Source organism: Amblyomma mixtum, chromosome 6 (genome assembly GCF_055824585.1).
Source record: "Amblyomma mixtum isolate Tamu chromosome 6, ASM5582458v1, whole genome shotgun sequence".
NCBI classification, from domain to species: domain Eukaryota; kingdom Metazoa; phylum Arthropoda; class Arachnida; order Ixodida; family Ixodidae; genus Amblyomma; species Amblyomma mixtum.
In genome coordinates this window covers 141,247,652-141,265,552 of record NC_143017.1, presented here as the reverse complement: position 1 = coordinate 141,265,552, position 17,901 = coordinate 141,247,652, and the positions used below count along the sequence as shown (strand labels likewise).

The 17,901-nt window shown below is 46.5% G+C and overlaps 1 protein-coding gene and 2 non-coding genes across 4 annotated transcripts in view; all 3 read left to right on the top strand.

Annotated features, from left to right (window-relative positions):
- Positions 1 to 2,252: 2,252 nt before the first annotated feature.
- The window catches only part of LOC149340621 (facilitated trehalose transporter Tret1-like), a 40,982-nt gene continuing 25,333 nt past the window's right edge, over positions 2,253 to 17,901 (top strand). The window contains exons 1-2 of one of the 2 annotated variants that reach the window (XM_089549455.1): positions 2,253 to 2,408; positions 9,940 to 10,089. The gene's annotated coding sequence lies outside the window, so the exon portion shown is untranslated. The remainder of the gene's footprint in view (positions 2,409 to 9,939; positions 10,090 to 17,901) is intronic. The other variant, XM_089549456.1, reaches the window with a different exon arrangement.
- TRNAF-GAA (transfer RNA phenylalanine (anticodon GAA)) lies at positions 15,918 to 15,990 on the top strand. Its single transcript has one exon. It is a non-coding gene; the product is annotated as a tRNA-Phe (tRNA).
- Positions 17,752 to 17,824, top strand: TRNAF-GAA (transfer RNA phenylalanine (anticodon GAA)). The gene has a single exon. It is a non-coding gene; the product is annotated as a tRNA-Phe (tRNA).

The following is a 17,901-nucleotide window of genomic DNA, read 5'->3' as shown; positions in this document are numbered from 1 at the left end:
GGCCGAGTCGGCCTTCGGGTCACCGAACGGGATGATGCTACGCAAGGTCACGCTGAGCGAGGCTGCTAATTGAAAGACGCTGTGTCGAATGGGTCTCGTGCTTCGGCCATCCGGCGGGGGAGTTCGAGAAGGTTCAACCACCTGCGAGGAGACTGCGGGATTCTGCTTTCCCACGGAGGCAACGCACAGAACACTTGCGGCAGTGGTCAAGGTGACGCATCTGTGTTTGATGACTGTCTTCCCCTTCTCATCCCCCGAGCTGTGAGAGAGCGAGAGGGCATCAGCACCGCCCTGCCGTGGGTGGTACCGCCAGCGTCATCAATGGCCCATCCGATTGGACAACGTTATTCGAACCAAGTTCCCCAGTCAGGGATCTAGGGAACGCGAACCGTATTTAACGGGATGTTGTTGTGTGATCGGAAGATTCGCATTGCATTCGATTCGATTCTCATCTGTAAATATCTAGAATAAACCCTTCTGTACAGTTTCCTCGATAACGCAGTCCGACATCGTCATTCGGAGCCGGTACCTGCGGGGCTAAACGAGTTAGTCATCTCCAGGACCCCTCCGTCTTCAACTCTGGTTCCAGCGGTGGGATAGAAGCCCCATCTTTAACACTGGTTCCAGCGGTGGGTTGTGTGGCCCCGTTCCTAACAGTATACAGTCTTTGCCAAAAGTACCCAGGCTGCACGGTTTACTTCTAGTTTTACATTAAAGCTATTATACCAGCCCTGACGCTCTAAATCTCTGTATGGTAAGGACAACCCCTGTCCTCACCTTCAAATAACTTTTTTGATTTTTAGGGAAACTGTGAGGACTCTACCATACGAATGAGAAGTAAACCATGCAGCCTGGTTACCTTTTTGGCAGAGACCGTATACATCATTCTCAGTAAGCGGCAGGTGATGATCTCCACAAGAAGACAGGCTCGAAGGAATAGCCGGCGAGGTGGATGTCGGTGTCGTTTTGTTCCGAACCCCGAAAACTGCGCGCCAAAGCGCTTTCCGCCAAACATCAGGGTTGCGAGTCGGAATTGCGGAGAATATTTTATTGTGCCTATAAGTGAAGGTGGATTCACAGCCCTCCTGCATAGTGCCCAGAAATGTGCGCCGATATTCAGACAGTTTTAAACTTAACTTCCAAAGTGTCGCCGTGTTTCTCGAGGACAACACCACTCTCTACAGCGGATTAACCCGCCGCGGTGGCGGAGTGGCTATGGCGTTCCTCCGCGGTGGCTGTGGCGTACCACCGCTGAACCCAAAAACCAAGGACCAATACCGGCCGCGGAGGCCTCATTTCAATGGAGGCGAAATGCAACGCGCGTGTGCTGTGTGATCTCAGTGCGCGTTAAAGAAACCTGCACGGCCTAAATTAATAAAAAATCCTCTCCTACGCCGTATCTTGCAGCTCCTTTTGTGCAGCTGCGGTGCGTCAAACACCGCATACAAAACCGTACAGCCTTTGTCAAAATTAAATGGCCCGAGTTACATAAAATTCTAAGCCACGTATGGGCCTCTTGTCGCATCTGTGTAGGTTCTAACTTTCAGACGGTGAGAGAAATTTTCACCTCTCAATTTCAAGAGATTTATAACGCTGGCGATGCATAGCGAGCCACACAGCATAGACCTATGAGAAAACACCCCGGTCTACAAAATTTTGACGGAGGCGGCACCCATATAGTGCAGGGCTCCAGATAATGTTTTGTATACATCGAGCTTTTCTACCGTACGCTGGCGCTTCAGTGAACCATCGTAATTATTTTCTCATTTTGTCCGCATCGAAACGCCTTATTCAATGTCAATCATCTGACCAATGACCTCGAATTCAGCGCGAAAACGCCTTACCATTACACATTACGCATTCGCAAGCTAAGCCTACACTCTAACCAGAAAGGTGTAAAAAGGGAGTAAAGCTGTCCTCTAGCGCACACCCTTTTTAAAAGAGAGTGCGCTTGAGGACAGCTTTACTCCCTTTTTTTACTCCCGTATAGGCGAACTCTTGTTTACAGTGTACACGCTACTGGTTAGCTTCGTTCATCGCGCTTCATTCGCCTCGTCATCGCCAGTCTCCGGGGCCCGCCCTTAATTAAACAGGATGACGGAGCGGTGCAGATACCACAGCCAAGCCCCTGCTTGCACAGTGGACTTGCGGGAAAACAATGTGATGTCCCTTTTCAGCGAGATAATACACGTCAAACTATCGACACAATCGCACAGAGAAACAGAGCCGATAGCGCGAGGTTGGCGCGGAGCTATCTCGTGGTTAGGAGCCCCGGCTGATAGCGATGTCCAGGAGGAGCCGCTACATAATGCTCGCCGCTCACCTGCTGTTCGGCGACCGACAGAAAAGCACGTACGGCACCCGACTGCTTCAGCTGCTGCTAGGTGTAGTTAAGACAGTTCAAACAGGTAAGTGAACGACGGACTTTTTTTTTTTATTTCGTTCCCTCGTTCGTTCGTTTTCTGCTGTTCTTTTATGCGTGCACAACACGTGCCTTCAGAGTTCCTTAACGTGCAGCTTATATTCTTCGCGAACCTCGTAACAGCACGGTTTTCTTGCCTGTGCATACATAAAACATATATTGTATCGTGCAGCCGTAATTTGGACTTATGATTTTCTTACAACGAGAATGTGAAAAATCGACAAATCTACTCCACCTTGGGGGATTCCCCTAAACATTTGACCAACACTGTTCCCACTTCGAGTTATTGATCAATTCGCTCTCGCCCTACCATAACCTTGCCGTCCCGGTTAGCTCAATTGGTAGAGCGACTGCTCCGGTGAAGCGGTGGTCCCGGGTTCGGACCCCGGACCAGGACGAATTTTTCTTTAACTACGAAGTTTCTGAGAAAGCTTTATAGCTTTCCTTTGTAGCCGTAAGGCTGCGCTCGGGTGGATGTCAGTGAGTAATTACTCCTTATTACAAATCTACTCCACCTTGGGGGATTCCCCTAAACATTTGACCAACGAGAATGTGAGCCAGAAGTTTTGAACTTTGCGCATTGCGCTGTTACTTTGCCCCTACATTGCGAAAAGGCTAAAATTTATGCAAAGCAAATTTCTGAACCTTCAAAAATGACAAAACAGTACACACATGTGATAATAAATTGAAAAAACTTCAGAATTATTCCATCGCAAGCATATGTAGCAGCATGACCATAGGAATTTCGAATTGCTTCATTTCGAGGGTTAGCCTGTGTAGTGAGTCATCTTTACAGCATGCCATTTTTTTACCTATGGCAGCAGACGTGATGACTTTTCCACGAGATGCATATTGGGAAATGCGATTTGTGTAGTATTGTGAAAAAAAAAATGAAATTATTTCGCGAGCCGAAACGAGAAGAACCGATTCTTTGCAGTCTGCATCGTACTGTCGGTAACAAAACTGATGTATACCATTCCAGCTTGAAATGAACTGAACCGAGGTTTCGTCATTTTCGATAAGGAGGAGCTCGACGCATTGGAATGCGGAAACTGACTGTCCTGCAGATAAAAACATCCCCCCCCCCCCCTCCGGCGCAGCCATTACCTCACTGTAAATTGCAGTTTTATGAGTTTTATGTGCGTCTACTAACCGCGATGCGAGTGCCAGCCAGTGTGGTGTGTGTGGTGTGTGTGTGTGTAGACATCACCCGAGAAACTCATTGTATTATGCCATCATCAGCCTTCATTCGCACTTTCCTTTTCCTCCTCTTCCCTTTCCCCTGTGTGGAGTAGCAGGCCAGGGCCATGTTACCACCGGCCGACCTCTCCACCTTTCCCTCATTAAAATTCCTTTCTCTCTCTCTCTCGCAGTTCAATCTAAGCTTGCCTAGTGTACACCATTTTTGCGCAAGACAGTGCTTTGCGTTACGCGCATGACATTACAGGTTTCTGGTCGAAACTGTCACCTGTAGGCGTTCTTGGCATGCACGGGTACATAACATTACCGATACCGAAGCCTAATCGTGTGATAGTCACGCTTCGAACATTTTTGCTTTTGCCACATATGCACCTCGTGGCTGAATTGGTACTATCAGCGTCAATTGAAACGCGAAGAAGCCAATTGAAACGCGAATAGCACAACTCGCAGATATTATACTAGGCAGGCAAAATACATGAGCAGTTGATTTTCCCATCGAAGCCGAAAAGACCGCTCTTCTGAAATGTTAATAGCCCACGCCTGTATTTCATCTCCAGCTTCTAATATGCTTGATTTTTTGTGCTCGCGTTTCAGGTGTTTTGTTCGCATTTCATTTGACGCTGATAGTACACATAAAGCACATTGTGGCAAGGGCCGCTGGTACTTACAGAGGATATTTCCAGATACGCAATGCCAAAGCATTACCCTGAACATGACCAACATGCGTTTCATCATCATGCTAGTGCCGAAAAAAATAATCTCCTCACATCAGACTCTTTGAAACAGAACTCGTTGTGACATTGACAATCTAAAGCTACGGCCAGTAAAGGATGTACTGAATTTAATAACACCGGTCCTAACGCAGATTTGTAATCTTTGTTTTTCTTCAGCCCAGTTCCCAAAGAACTTATATAGCTAAAATAACCGCAATATATAAAAGTGGAACCCAGCGCGATTGCTCAAATTACAGGGCGATAAATTCCAGCTTTCTTGGACATCATTCTGACTGACGCAACTGTTCCATGTTGTAAGATACTGTTACAGACATATTGAAGGGAAGCACACGGACAGTTTTCGCAAGGCTAGTCCTACCAGTATCCAGCAACCACATCAACCTCAACCTGTCCATGAGCACACTCCAGTTATCTTGATCTCACAACGAAAGTTTCTTTTGCTTTTGTCACAAACTTTGTGTTTTGTGAAAAGTTGTAGGCTTTCTCAGTGGTTTCATCTGCGAAATTTCAGGGCTGTCAGCAGCGTTGCTGATACTGGGTTTATTGATTGCATGGCACCCATCATAACCTCAGTGACATCCTCTCAATACGAGCTCGATAACAATGTTTACACATGCGCCACATTTCTTCTCATCACATAAGTGAATTATGCGCTGAGTTCTCCGCCTCATTACAACTATTCCCGCTATCTAGGAACAGACGTAGCACGTGAAAGCTTATTTGAAACTTACAATCTGGTCTAACTATAAAAACTCACCCATAGATGTGAATCTTACGAGACCCGATTGGGAAGAACGACTCGCTGCCTACTATAGGACCTACTTATCATTTTAATAATGATCCTATAAATGTGTCTTTGTTCGAATTATGCTTTCACTTACAACCTCGCATCACAATGTGAAAGCTCTGTGAAGTAATAAAAGTTCAGCGACAGTTATTTCCTGCGCAGAAATTCTCTCTACATATCTGGATAGAAGTGCAGCGCTTGAAAAGGCTAGCTTGTTGGAATTGCACCATGTAGTCAGGGAGGATGGGGGTGAGGGTTCTATGAGCCTCGCAAGGGAAGCGTATTTCATTCAAGAAGATTACGCCGTCTGAAGGGAGTCATCAGAGAACAACTTGAACGAAACGGTAGTGCCTGTATTGAAACGCAAGGCAGCCCTTTCGAGTGATGACGTCGATTTTGCACAAAACGCTAAGGCCCATTTCCTTCAAATGGGCATAGCGGCAGTAAGTGGAGTTTCGCTCAAGTATTGACTTTTATAAAGTCGAGCCAAAAAACAAAAGTTACAACAAATCGAATAAACAGCATTTCGTTTCTAATAATGGTTTTTTTTTTGTTTTCACTACCATAGTAACTTTCTTTTAGTGGTGGAGCCTTTTTTATTCAGAGAAGCAGCTTCACAGATTCGTTCACTTTCGCTTAAACTACACGAGAGAGCAAAATGTGGGCTTCCTTGTAATTTCGAACTTCCGAAGAAACACCCATCACAAAGAATGGTAACATCATCGTGAGCCTAGGCGCAGTTGCAGTTGAAAACAGGAAGGACTGCTTTCCTTACTTACGGGTGCACACATCTCGAAAAAGAAAGGATGCAAAAAAGCTTGAATAATTCAGCTAAAAATGCGTAGAAACATCAGTGCTGCCCAACCTCTCGTCACCATCGGCATCACAAGCTCAACGCCACTGCGCTCTTTCTGTAGCCCTCTCCGCAAAAACTGCAAAAAGTCCCCATTTTCTAACCAGAGAATTATTCTTCCGGCAAAACTACCCGACGGAAGAGCCCCTAGCGTCACACTTTTCAAGCGTTGATGCATTTGGAGTGAACCGAATATTTTCTTATTGCCATGTATAGAGAAGATCACTGGCGACATTTACATTGCACCAGCGTAATACTGTCTCACAAGTGAAAGCTGACTTGAACTATATGAGCTCGCAGTCCCCGTACTGGATACGGTTTATTTCTAGATTAAAGAATTCAAATGGGGGTGGATATGAACTCAAGATGCACTGTGCGTCCTGTCGAGGCCGACGCTCCTGACATAGTGGAAACATCAATGACACCGTTATGCAGGACTGCCTATTGACACGATTGTTGACACTCATTTGAAAGAGCACTGCAAATTTTAACCTGAAGAATTGCGTAAAAAAAAAGTTGCGTGTGCGATGCGTGGCGCGAACGTCGACTCCTGACCAAAACTCCTCTTGAAAGAACATTTCCGTACATCGTTAAGCAATGCTTTGACGCAGTGTGTACCCTTCTGCGTTGATTTGTGGCCGCGGGCAAAGCATGCACTCACCTTCACTCCCCTGAGTCTAAGAAGCAGTCAAAAGTAAGGGACAACATCTGTTAAAAGCGCTCCAGCAACTCCAAATGCCATTTCATCGGATAGGAAGGTGATGACTACAGTTTTCTGAAACATCCAAAGGAATCATGCTTATCGACTAGTTACATTACGGAGCAAATAATAAAAGCAGCGCATTGTGCATCGTTATCACTGAAAAAAAAAAAAACTAAAAATGGCCCAAACAGGCGCACAAGGCGCCGCCCCACAAATAGTCCCTCGCAATGGCGCAATCGCATGAATTAGGTTTCGACATCATTCCTCGCAACCGCCCCTATCTATCTGCGAATTTGGGCTGGTCTGATTTGTTCCTGTTCGCATACTGAAAGCTGGCTTGTAGGAAACTTTCGTACGATGAGGATGCGATCCCACCGTCAATGTTTATTTCGCTGCCTTTGAATATGATTACTTTTGGTGAAGAGATTTAGAATTTAAAAACTTGGTGACGTGTGTGTATAGTCCTCGATAAAGGTCACGTTGATGAATAACGTGAATTTATTTTTTTAAAGAAAAAGTGCTCAATAGGCGTTTTTACGACAGATCATCCCACCCTTGCGTAAGAAAGCGCGTTTTAAAGCGCAGCTGCAGTTGGCTCGTTTGCCGGTTGAACGCCACTGTTGGCGGTATTGGTGCTGTAACCAGATCACGTGATAGATGGTCACTTCGTCTCTTTTGAGGGTCATAGCGGACGTCGCGTGGGGAACTCAGTGTTCTGGATAGGAAAACATTGAATGGTTACCGCGAAGGTGGAAATGGCTGATGGCTTAGTTAACGCTACGGTGGAACACGTGAGGTATGTACACTATAGCATTGAAAGCTAGGCGTTAAGAATCTGGCTGAAATTTGAAGTTTTGGGACCGAACATTGTACGACAGTTATAGTGCATTACAGAGAACACTTGGTGGTCATTGTTACTCTAGAAAATATGACTCGAAAAGATGTGATTTAAATGTTACAAAAAACTTGATTAATTAAAAATAGGAGAGAAAAAATATATATGGTGTTTGAATAAAATATCGTCATGAGTTAGACTAAGAAAAACACAAAACATCGCAGTAATCACCCGCATCAACTGAGCTCTCACTACGGAGTATAGTAATCGCCCTGTGAGCGCTTTAGCCCAGTTTATAAGGCTACTATCGTTAAGCATCAAACCGAAAGAAATGGAACTTGGTAGGTTGCAAGGTCATCCGTAGCGAACTATCATACTTTATTCCTTTAATATCTCTGCATTACAACCCCCTTTTGGAGCTCCATAGAGGATAAAATTCTTGAGGCTCAATTTGGCTTCAATAAAGCGGCGCTACGACTTGGTTGGCAGCACATCCTGCGCATTACAATACGGAGCCATCCACCACAGAAAGAAAACAACAAAGGAAAGTGCGTACAAAATGACGCTTCAGCTATATTAAAAAGCGTAGGCGGGGGAGCAATTTCCGTTGCTTTGAGGCATATAAGCTGAAGCGTCCTTTTTGTATTGTGGTCCACGAATAAATTTTTGCTTTTCCCGGCGTCTCTAGGCGCATACGTATTCATGTGCCATTCTTTGAATTTTCGCGCGACTATGGGTCCTCATCTTTAAACTTCCGTGGCGCAAATAGCCGTAGTATGCAGTAATTAAGGAAGAAATAATGACATCTGTTCGTCGATGCTTCACTGAACCCTTCGTTAGCAGTCCGCGAGGGCTGAAGAAGTGTTTGGGGTCAGTGGCTATAGTTGCGAATTTTCCGAACAGCTGCAGATCAACATCGATTGGTGACGTAAGCAAGATGCGATGTCGCCGGCTAAGACGACTGGGTTAAAACTGGGAGCGAAAAGTAGGCTTAGCGCCCATGGGAATACATAGAAGCAAAAGTTTTCTAAGCAGTTTTCTGAATTCACAATGCATTTAGGAAGTCGTCCATTCGAGAACACCCAATCTCACCCTAGAACAGGTTCCTAATGTATGAACCGTCGTTTCGAAGCCAACGTATTTTTAAAACACCGCGTTCAGTGCGCGTGGCGGTGATTCCTGGCTGGGAGTACGGGACCAGAGCGCGGCCTATTGAAGCACGTGTAAGGAAAACTTTCAGAAATATCTTTTCTTGCTTCACAGAGTACCCATGGAGGCGGCGTTCGTTAACGGTTGGCGAGTGATTTGAAGAAGAGCGTGAGAATGTATGCTGCATCATTTCGAAACTATATTTTTATTATGTCACGATCAACGTGTGTTGTGAAGCCGGACATACTCCCGAAAGGCGCTCTATCCATTGTGTTTCTTCATCTCGAGCAAGCTTCTCGTGTAGTCCGACATGCTGCTGCTTGCGCTACATTTCTTCACTATTACAGTTCTTCAAGCATGACAGCACAGACAAGATTACCTGAAGAAGCAGTTCTCAAACGCGCACGAAATAAGAACCACGCATAGCAGACGGCACCGCAGACGATACCCCCGGACGCTTCCGGCTCCGGCGTCCACGAGCGCCACCTATAAATGTGTAATCACGGTGTTAGTTGTCTGCTACTGTGTGCAGTTCGTTTATCGTGTTTTTTAAGGGCTGTCTTCGATGAAAACCTTGCCACCGAATGAACGGCAGTATTTGCAAGAGACTGTAGCGAGCGCGGCCAACATTTCAGATATACGAGAAGCTTGCGCAATTAGGGGAAACACCCAGCGGATATAGCACAATTGGGGGTATGTCCAGCTTCACGAATATTCATAGTGGCGTTTTAAAAAGATGGCTTCGAAATGACGAAGCTTACTTTGGCACACTCTTCTTCAAAGCACTCGAACCAACCGCCAACGAACGGCCGCCTCCATAGGTGTTCTGTTAAATGAGAAATGTAATTTGGCAAGTTTTGCTTACATGTGTTTCTGTGGGTCGCGCATCCGCTCCTCGTACCCCTCCTCCTCCCCCCGGCGGCAGGCCACTTCCATGCGTAAGTCTCGCGATTATTAAAAAAACACTGCTTTTGAAAAATACGCTTCATGCTTCTAGAAACTGTTCTAGGATGAACTTGGTCGTACGTCACGAAGGGACGAGAACGTAAGTGCACTGTGAAATCAGAAAACGGCTCTGAAAACTTTTGCTTCCATGCATTCCTATGAGCGCTAAGCCTACTTTCCACCCAAGGCGAGTCCGGCTGCTGCGAACTCTCCTTTATTTGTAAACACGGTGCTGGTCTACGAATGTGCTGAAAGTAAGCTTTTGAAGGAGCTGCGGCTCTGCTTTTTTTATGCATTTTGGGAATCTATAGGTGAATATACCGGGTACCCTGCGTCAAGGAGAGCAACTAGGAGACGCTGGTAAGAGTTTTCCAGGAGTTGGCATGGAGGACTTTCCTACACTGACGGACTTTCAACGTTCCTACATTGCCGTCGGCCCGCGTGCACCCGACACCTGAAATGTAAGTGGAAGAAACATTTTAACTCCTCGAAAAATGGTATTTAATATTATCTGAGATTCACACGTGGCGCTATGAGTTGTGCGCAATGTCCCGCATGCATTTTTCTTGTAGGAGTGGTGTCTGCTCGGGAATTATGAAAGACCATAGTCATGCAGGCGCAATAGCACAGTAAGGGTTGTCCCTCAATGCGAACTGTGTTCTGAAAGAATCCGATGAGACAGTTTTTAGCCATTCTTGACATGTCTTGCTTTTGCGCTGGTCACCTATGCGGTTATTAGGCAATTCAGCCTGTCACAAGCACTAGCCTGTGGTTTGAAAGAAATATTGACCTGTCAGATTTCTCGTACTGTGAATATTGCGATGTGCCGGAAATTAGTTAGTTAGTTATATTGCTTTTAATGGCGCAAAAGCAACTGAGGCTATGATGCGCCAAACACAAGGTTGGACGGAAATTAGTAACGCACTTTATTTTAAATGTCTTAGTACCACTGTAAATAGCTTAGATTTCTCTAGGACCTAATTTTCGCGAATCACAAAGACCTCGCGAAGAAATTGGTGTCGCGAATATCTTGGCCAAAGGGAGCGCTGATGGTGCTGTCACCTCTGCTTTGTTAAATGTAGTGCGACTTTGAAATCGCGACTTGTTGGGAATCAGCTAAATAATGAGCTCGCGAAAAATAAGTCATTCACAGTCTACGTGACAGCTAGCGGCAGCGAAGATGTGCACATGTATACGGCGAAGGTGTAGGCATATAGATAGATACAGAGAGGGGGGAAAGGCAGGGATGTCAACCTAATGCATATTTTTGTATGTATAACGCGTTGTATATTTGCTAGGGAGATGTATAGGTTGCGTTAACGGGTGAAAGTTTCTAGACAGGGTATAAATAGCGCAAATTGAGACAGGAGCGCTGGAAGACACACAAGGATGACTGCTTTTGAGGGAATGCAGCCCTGTCTTGAAAGGGAAGTCTCAATTCGCGCTGTTTCTATATACTCAATCGATTACCAACTCGCCCAAGCTTCTGTTTCAAGACAGGGCTATATTCCCTCAAGACCAGGGGCTGCTCGGATGAATCGTTCGGCTAGATGAAAGCTGAAACTATCCCAGTTGCGGTGAAGCACCATCGCCTTTCAGCCTTCTTGCGATTGGGCCGAAGCTGACCTCAAATGTTATCTTCCTGGGTTGCGGTGTATCACGGTCGTCATGTTGTGCCCATTTTGCAGAAGGGTATCGACAAACAAACACACATGACGGTAAATATGGGCGTCACCAGCCATGCCTAGTTTTGCTTTTTCTACAGGAAGCGAGGTCCGGAAGGGGCGGTGTTTTGTTTCGCCGTTGCTAGTGGAGAAGTACAGAGATGGGTTGTAAGAACAATCAGTGTAACATATGCATGCTTTAAACTGCGTTGAGATGTATATGTTTTTGTTGTGTTCTCGTGCCAGTTGACTGCACTGTCAAATTGTGTTAGTGTGCCGAGGCCTCGTCAGGCTTTTCAATCTTTGGCCTCGGCCGCCTCTTTCTGTAGGGAAAATTAAGCAAAACAAGTAACTCTCTTTATTCTTAAGATATCATGACGTCAAAACCTTGCCTTGCACCGGAGACTCACTACATCCTGTTGTCAACTAAAAGCATTCGTGGCACGCCTTTGAGGAAGAATTTTCTTAGAGAAAGACGGCTGATGTTAATTATGACACTCTGAAATCTTTTTTGAACGCGCCACGAAAATTAAGCGCTGTGGTGCGTGCTATAAATTAAGTGGACAACTCTTAGTTGACCCACTCAGTCCACCTGTGCTCTCGAAACCGATGTGTATGTTGAAAAAAAAAGGAAAATTTCGAGAATAGAGTTTCTATTATTCTAGTTTAGTACAAACAAGCACATGTGCAGCATGCAGCTCTCTGACAAGTAAACAGCAGATGCGAGAAATCTTCCGTATCTGCCCAGCCATAACCAAAAGAAATAGTGTATGAAGACGCTAGTGGCTTTAATTGCCATCCAGGTGAGCTTAGATCCGGATTACTATCCAAATGACCTTTCCAGTGCGGGCGCTAAAGCGTTGCCGTGAATTGCGAGGCAAGGGTCGATCTGTGAGTGCGAAATCCAAACTGGGTCCACGAAATTTTTGTCTGCAAGTCATAGAATATCCTTCTGCACACACACAAAAACAAATGTCGCAGACGATGAATGCGATTCATGTGACAGAGTGTGTGTTAGCATTACAGTCCCCCTGGCGTTTGCGTCTCCTGTACTGAGCTTCAGCTGTTAAACGACCAATTTGCGTCTTCGAATTTGCCTGCACCATGGGTTTGTGTTATGGGGAGGTTTCTGGAGGTATCGTGGTAGGTGGTGGGTAAAGCTTTCTAGAGGTTGGGTGCAGGCCCTTGCAGAGTGGAGGTTGGTAGGTGAGGGGGCGCATTTTTGTCGGTCGGTGCCCGGATGTGCACCTGCCTGAAAGGGCGACGTAGGAGGCATTTCTCCGGCCTGCAGGTGAAGGCTTCATAGCAGGCAGAAAGAGCGGGCGCCGCCACTGACGTGATATAGAGCGTGTCTCCTCCCACCCTTTCCACGTCTCTGATTGGAAGCCACGCCTCCTCCTCTGCACGTGACTCCCCCCACCGATTCTGATTGGTCACTTTTTTCCTCACATCCTCGCCGCGTTCTTCTTCGCAGCCTCCAACTGACGCCACCGGATAGATTTTGCGGAGGTGGCAGTAGTAATGCAAACGCATTTAAAAGTGACATCTTTGCCCCTCAAGTTATACAATTGGCGAGGTATTTGAGAGGCAGAGACAGCCGTAAGAGAGCAGGTGGCAAAAGAGGATGTTGTTGGCGGCTTCTGGGTCGTTTGTTCTGACCTCGCTTTGGTGTGATAAACAACGGCCGCAAACTAAACATGAACTAAATTGAAGAAGCTTACTCTCCGTAAAAAACTTTACTACATTGAATATATAAGCTCATATTAAAGCAGACTAGCAGTGGTAGAAAAAGGAAAATCTTTACATAGAAGCATACATTACTAGAAAATGAAATGCTCTCCACGGCGCATAAACACCCAGTGAGGTCGGATAGCATGGATATATTAATGGGGTGGATTATTTCAGTCCCTTCGGGTCCAAGGAGCCCCCTTATATTCTTCCGCAGCTATTTCCATGTTAAAAACCCGCATCCGCTGTCAGTTTCCATACTAACAAGACAGCACAACCACGTGTGATCATACTGGTCAGTACATTGTATTTTGTTTTTATTTTCTGTATGGCTGCAACAATTCGTAATGCGAACGTGGGGACTTGTAAGCTCTTAGAAAAAGTGAACCTGGGGTTCTACAGGAAAATTAAACGCTAAATTGAACGGAAAATATCTCGATGTAGTATTAAGCATAGGAAGACAGTGATAAGGCGCAATTAAACATCCGTAGAACAAGCTTTGACACCGCCGCCTTTCACGATTTTCTCCTGTTCCTTTCCACTGGTTGCTTGTGCCAGCGAATTGCTGTTACTGCCATCGGTATTTTCGGAAAGCGATTGCGTATGGGCGTACGGAGATAGCGCCAGATAAATTTAGGTCGTAGGCGCTGTCTCGGCAATCGCCTGTCGTCGACTCAATCGCCATGGCATCCATTGACTCGAAGCTGACAAATGGCGTAGTGGTTCCACCTACGATCTGGGCCCGTCCTCAATTTTTAATTGACCAGAGCGGTGCGGGCGAGGCGTCAGTGGCGCTATCTGAAAATCGCTTCCGCGATCGAGGAGCTCTCTGAGTTTTCAATAAGCGCATGTGCACTCAACCTAGACAATTGCTATAGTACTAGGCCTAAGAGCTGCAATGCTTTCACGGTTACTGGAGGATGAAGAGAAATGGCCATGCGGTACACAGGTCCCCCATCATGGTTCATGGTGCGTGTGGTACATGAGCATGCTGCTGCAACGCTTTTGTTTGATTTGCGGACACGACACCGTTCGTCTTCGGCCTCGTTATATATGTCAGAGAAAAGCGTTAAGGAAGGATAGGAAGGCGGGGTGGGGGGCTTGCTGCTTCCGGTGCTATGTGTTAACGATAGCGGAGCACGGGATTTCAACGGATGCATGTTTTTGCAAATGCGCTTTAACGGAAGACTGCGCAATGCGGAAATGTCATCAATCTGTTGCTGGAGTTGAAGGCCGCGAAAAAAAAAAAACGATAAAAGCTCCCAGCCCTTCCGTTCCACCTCCAAGGCGAGGAAGAGGCAGCAAAAGCTGCGCCATCATGCAGCCTTTCGCTGCGCAAGCACAAGCCTAAAAAATGCGTCTTATTTTGCCTCAGAATAAAACAGTTAGACGCAGCGTTTTCTGATCGTCGTAGCTCTTCTCCTCTTCCAGGCCACTGTTGCTAGCTTTCTGACTTAGTGCTTGAGCATTCACGAGTGGCTTTCGAATTCCCGTGTTTCTTTTTGTACTGAGCTTCTTCTTGTTAACGTCTACATAATATAGCACTTACTAACAACGGCTTTACGTTCCTGCCTACTATAATTTCCTTGCTTATAAATCTTTAAGGAGCATTTTCTTGCAAAGAAAAAAAGAAGCAGAGATACTTGCTGGTGCAAGCAAAATATTTTCTAAACACAGAGATATACTTTGATAGCTTACTAAAATTCGTGTAAATCAGTGAAACAGTGTGACAGTAGAACGGTGTTGTTGCCTTGCACCACCAGTAGAGTTCGACACACACGAACGCTGGGCTTTGAAAATGCGCCAAAATTAATTAGGAATAAATAAGAAGCCCCAAGGACGTTTAAAGCCAACTCTGGTTAGAGCCGTGTACTTGAGTTCACTCGTGGCTAAATGACTGCAGCGCCTAACTGTTCTGTAGTATTCCGTTATAAAATTCTAAGCGCATACTTATGGTGCCGCGATACCAGCTGAATTGGTAGTGTCAGGTACAGAACACCGTACACCCGCTGGTTTCGTGACGTCATCAATCATTGAAAATTTTTGTTCAATATTGTGGATTACTATATTCGTTGCACTTGACCTCAGCCATTCCTTCATCGTATACCTTCATTTACTTTTATAGAATTATTACTGGCTGTAATCGTACCAATATTATACTGGAACGCCAACGCTGGTCCTGTGGAAAAAAGAAGGGTACAAACGAGTCTACATTGCCGAAGATGACACACCACTTCGTTTTATACTTTGAGCACCTGACTCCACAAGCGAGAAAGGTTATAATAAGAGCGAACTGCATAAATGGCAGTTCCCATGATTGGCACAATTCGTGCTTGAGAAAGGTGCATGTTAACAACGAATGTCGTCCTCACCCACGACACTGCCAGTGCCGCAACGGCTACTCTCAACTACACATTTTGGACGATCAGGGCGCTATGATCAAACTCCTGGGAAAGGTAGTCTTAGGAGTTTGCAAAGTGGTTCGCAAAGCCTAACAGCGAATTAATGCTGGGCAGGCAGGAAATGAACCTGGAGGGAGAAGAACACTGCACACGAGGGCGGATGTTGACTTCGATTATAAAGCGCCATGACGCAACGGACAAGCAACGGATGCCATTGACGATGCTGTCGTATTACCCATTGCCTTTTGCTTAGCGAAGCAGATTTTTCTGTGCTCGTCAATTTGGCCAATGATCCGACATGTCACGGTGCTCGATGTGCTTTATATGCTAAATCGAAATGCACATAATGCGGATCCTTACCTTCTTTCTTTTTTCTTCCGGTCATAATGCGCTTTCGAAAACAAACGGCAAGCCAGCGTTCAACTCAGGACATTGTCTTGCCCTCGTTACCTGCTCGACAACTGCATTGCTTCTATGCACGCTCGTTGCTGTCTGGCCGAAATAGCTCAGTTGGGAGAGCGTTAGACTGAAGATCTAAAGGTCCCTGGTTCGATCCCGGGTTTCGGCAGTGGGCTTGCTTTTTGAAATCGTTGATTCGGTTTAATTTGTGCGTTTAGTTCCTGCAATCCCTAAGCTCTTTCCTCACGGCGCAATTCGAGTGTGCACCCTACTTGAGGCTGTTGTTATGCAGTCCCTTTCTTGGGGGAAAGTCGTGGGGAGCGTCGGTGCGGTCGATGATGCAGCTCTACAACGCCTTATTCATGGGATTTCTTCGCTACAGCCTCCCTGTACTTGGAAATATTCGAAAAACAAACATACGAAGTCTGCAGAGCGCTCAAGCTCAAGCTCTCCGGACTTGCCTAGGATTGCCAAAATGTGCCTCTACGGCCGCATCTGTACTTATCGCCCAGGAGCATCCAATCCCTACCTACTTAACAGTTGACGCACTGAGGGCACATTTCCGGCACATTTCCCGGGTTCCCTCTCACCATCTTGCCAGTCTTCCTATTACCAGGCCGCGCACATCGTTTACAGACGTCATTGACGCACATCCCGCCATTCTGCCGTCCCAGTTTACACCTGCCTCTAGACCGTCCTCGCCACTTTGGAGCCTGCATAATCCCCGTGTGCTTCTTTCGATACCTGGCATCAGGAAGAAGATAGACTTATCGCCGACAGAACTACAACAAGTCACCCTTGAATATTTACATGAGCACCATGCAAACCGGGTGCACGTTTACACCGACGGCTCAGTGAACCCTATATCTTCTTCTGGCTCCGTCGTCATACCCGCAAGCACTACAGAAATTAGAGTTAGGACAGGTCACCGCACTTCTTCGACGGGTGCAGAACTCACCGCTCTTCGTGTCGCCATTGAATGCATCAGTCAGCAGCGCCCTCAGCGGTGGTCTATTTTCACCGATTCGAAAGCTGCCCTCCAAGGCTTACAAGCTGCTCTTCGCCGTGGAGCCCATGAACAACTGGTCGCAGAAATTCGACAGCTACATCACTCTGCCATCAACAAAGGGCATGACATTATCTACCAATGGCTACCGGGGCACAGCGGCATAGCAGGTAATCACCGCGTGGATGAGGTCGCGCGAACTGCGCACGACGACGGCGATTTTGTATCGATCCCCATTTCGAGATCGGATGCAGCGAGCAGGCTTCGCGCACTTGCGCGGGACATCACGCTTGCCGCGTGGAATTCCGGCCAATTTTGCAATTCCCGTCTACAATCCTTGGACCCAGACCTGAAGCTCCGGCTACCATCAGGCCTACCACGACGAGAAGAAACTTTGCTGTGTCGCCTCTGGCTTGGTGTAGCGTTCACCAATCACTACTCATTCTTAATCGGTATGGCTGATAGTCCTGCATGTTCCATCTGCGGGCAAGACGAGACCATAACCCACATTCTTTGTGACTGCCCTGCCTACACCACCGAAAGGCAGTCTCTCAGCCGTGCGCTGGAGCGCCTAGATACACGCCCTTTCACGGAAATGAAGATTCTCGGCCCCTGGCCGCGGCGGTCGTCGGCGGAGAAGGCCTGCAAGGCACTGCTCCGCTTCTTGAGAACTTCTGGCCTGCACGATAGGCTGTGACTTTAACGAACAGTGACGTTTTATAGTGACTTCAATTTTCTGTTACTCTCCTTTCTCTTTCTTTTTTTTTATCCCCTCACCCCCTTCCCCCCGTGTAGGGTAGCAAACCGATTATTATTTCGGTTAACTTCCCTGCCTTTCCTCTTCTATATCCTCCTCCTCCTCCTCCAACAACGGCAATCTTGCTCGACAACCGCATTGCTTCGTTGCGCTCTCGTTGCTGTCTGGCCGAAATAGCTCAGTTGGGAGAGCGTTAGACTGAAGATCTAAAGGTCCCTGGTTCGATCCCGGGTTTCGGCAGTGGGCTTCCTTTTTTAAATCGTTGATTCGGTTTAATTTGTGCGTTTAGTTCCTGCAATCCCTAAGCTCTTTCCTCA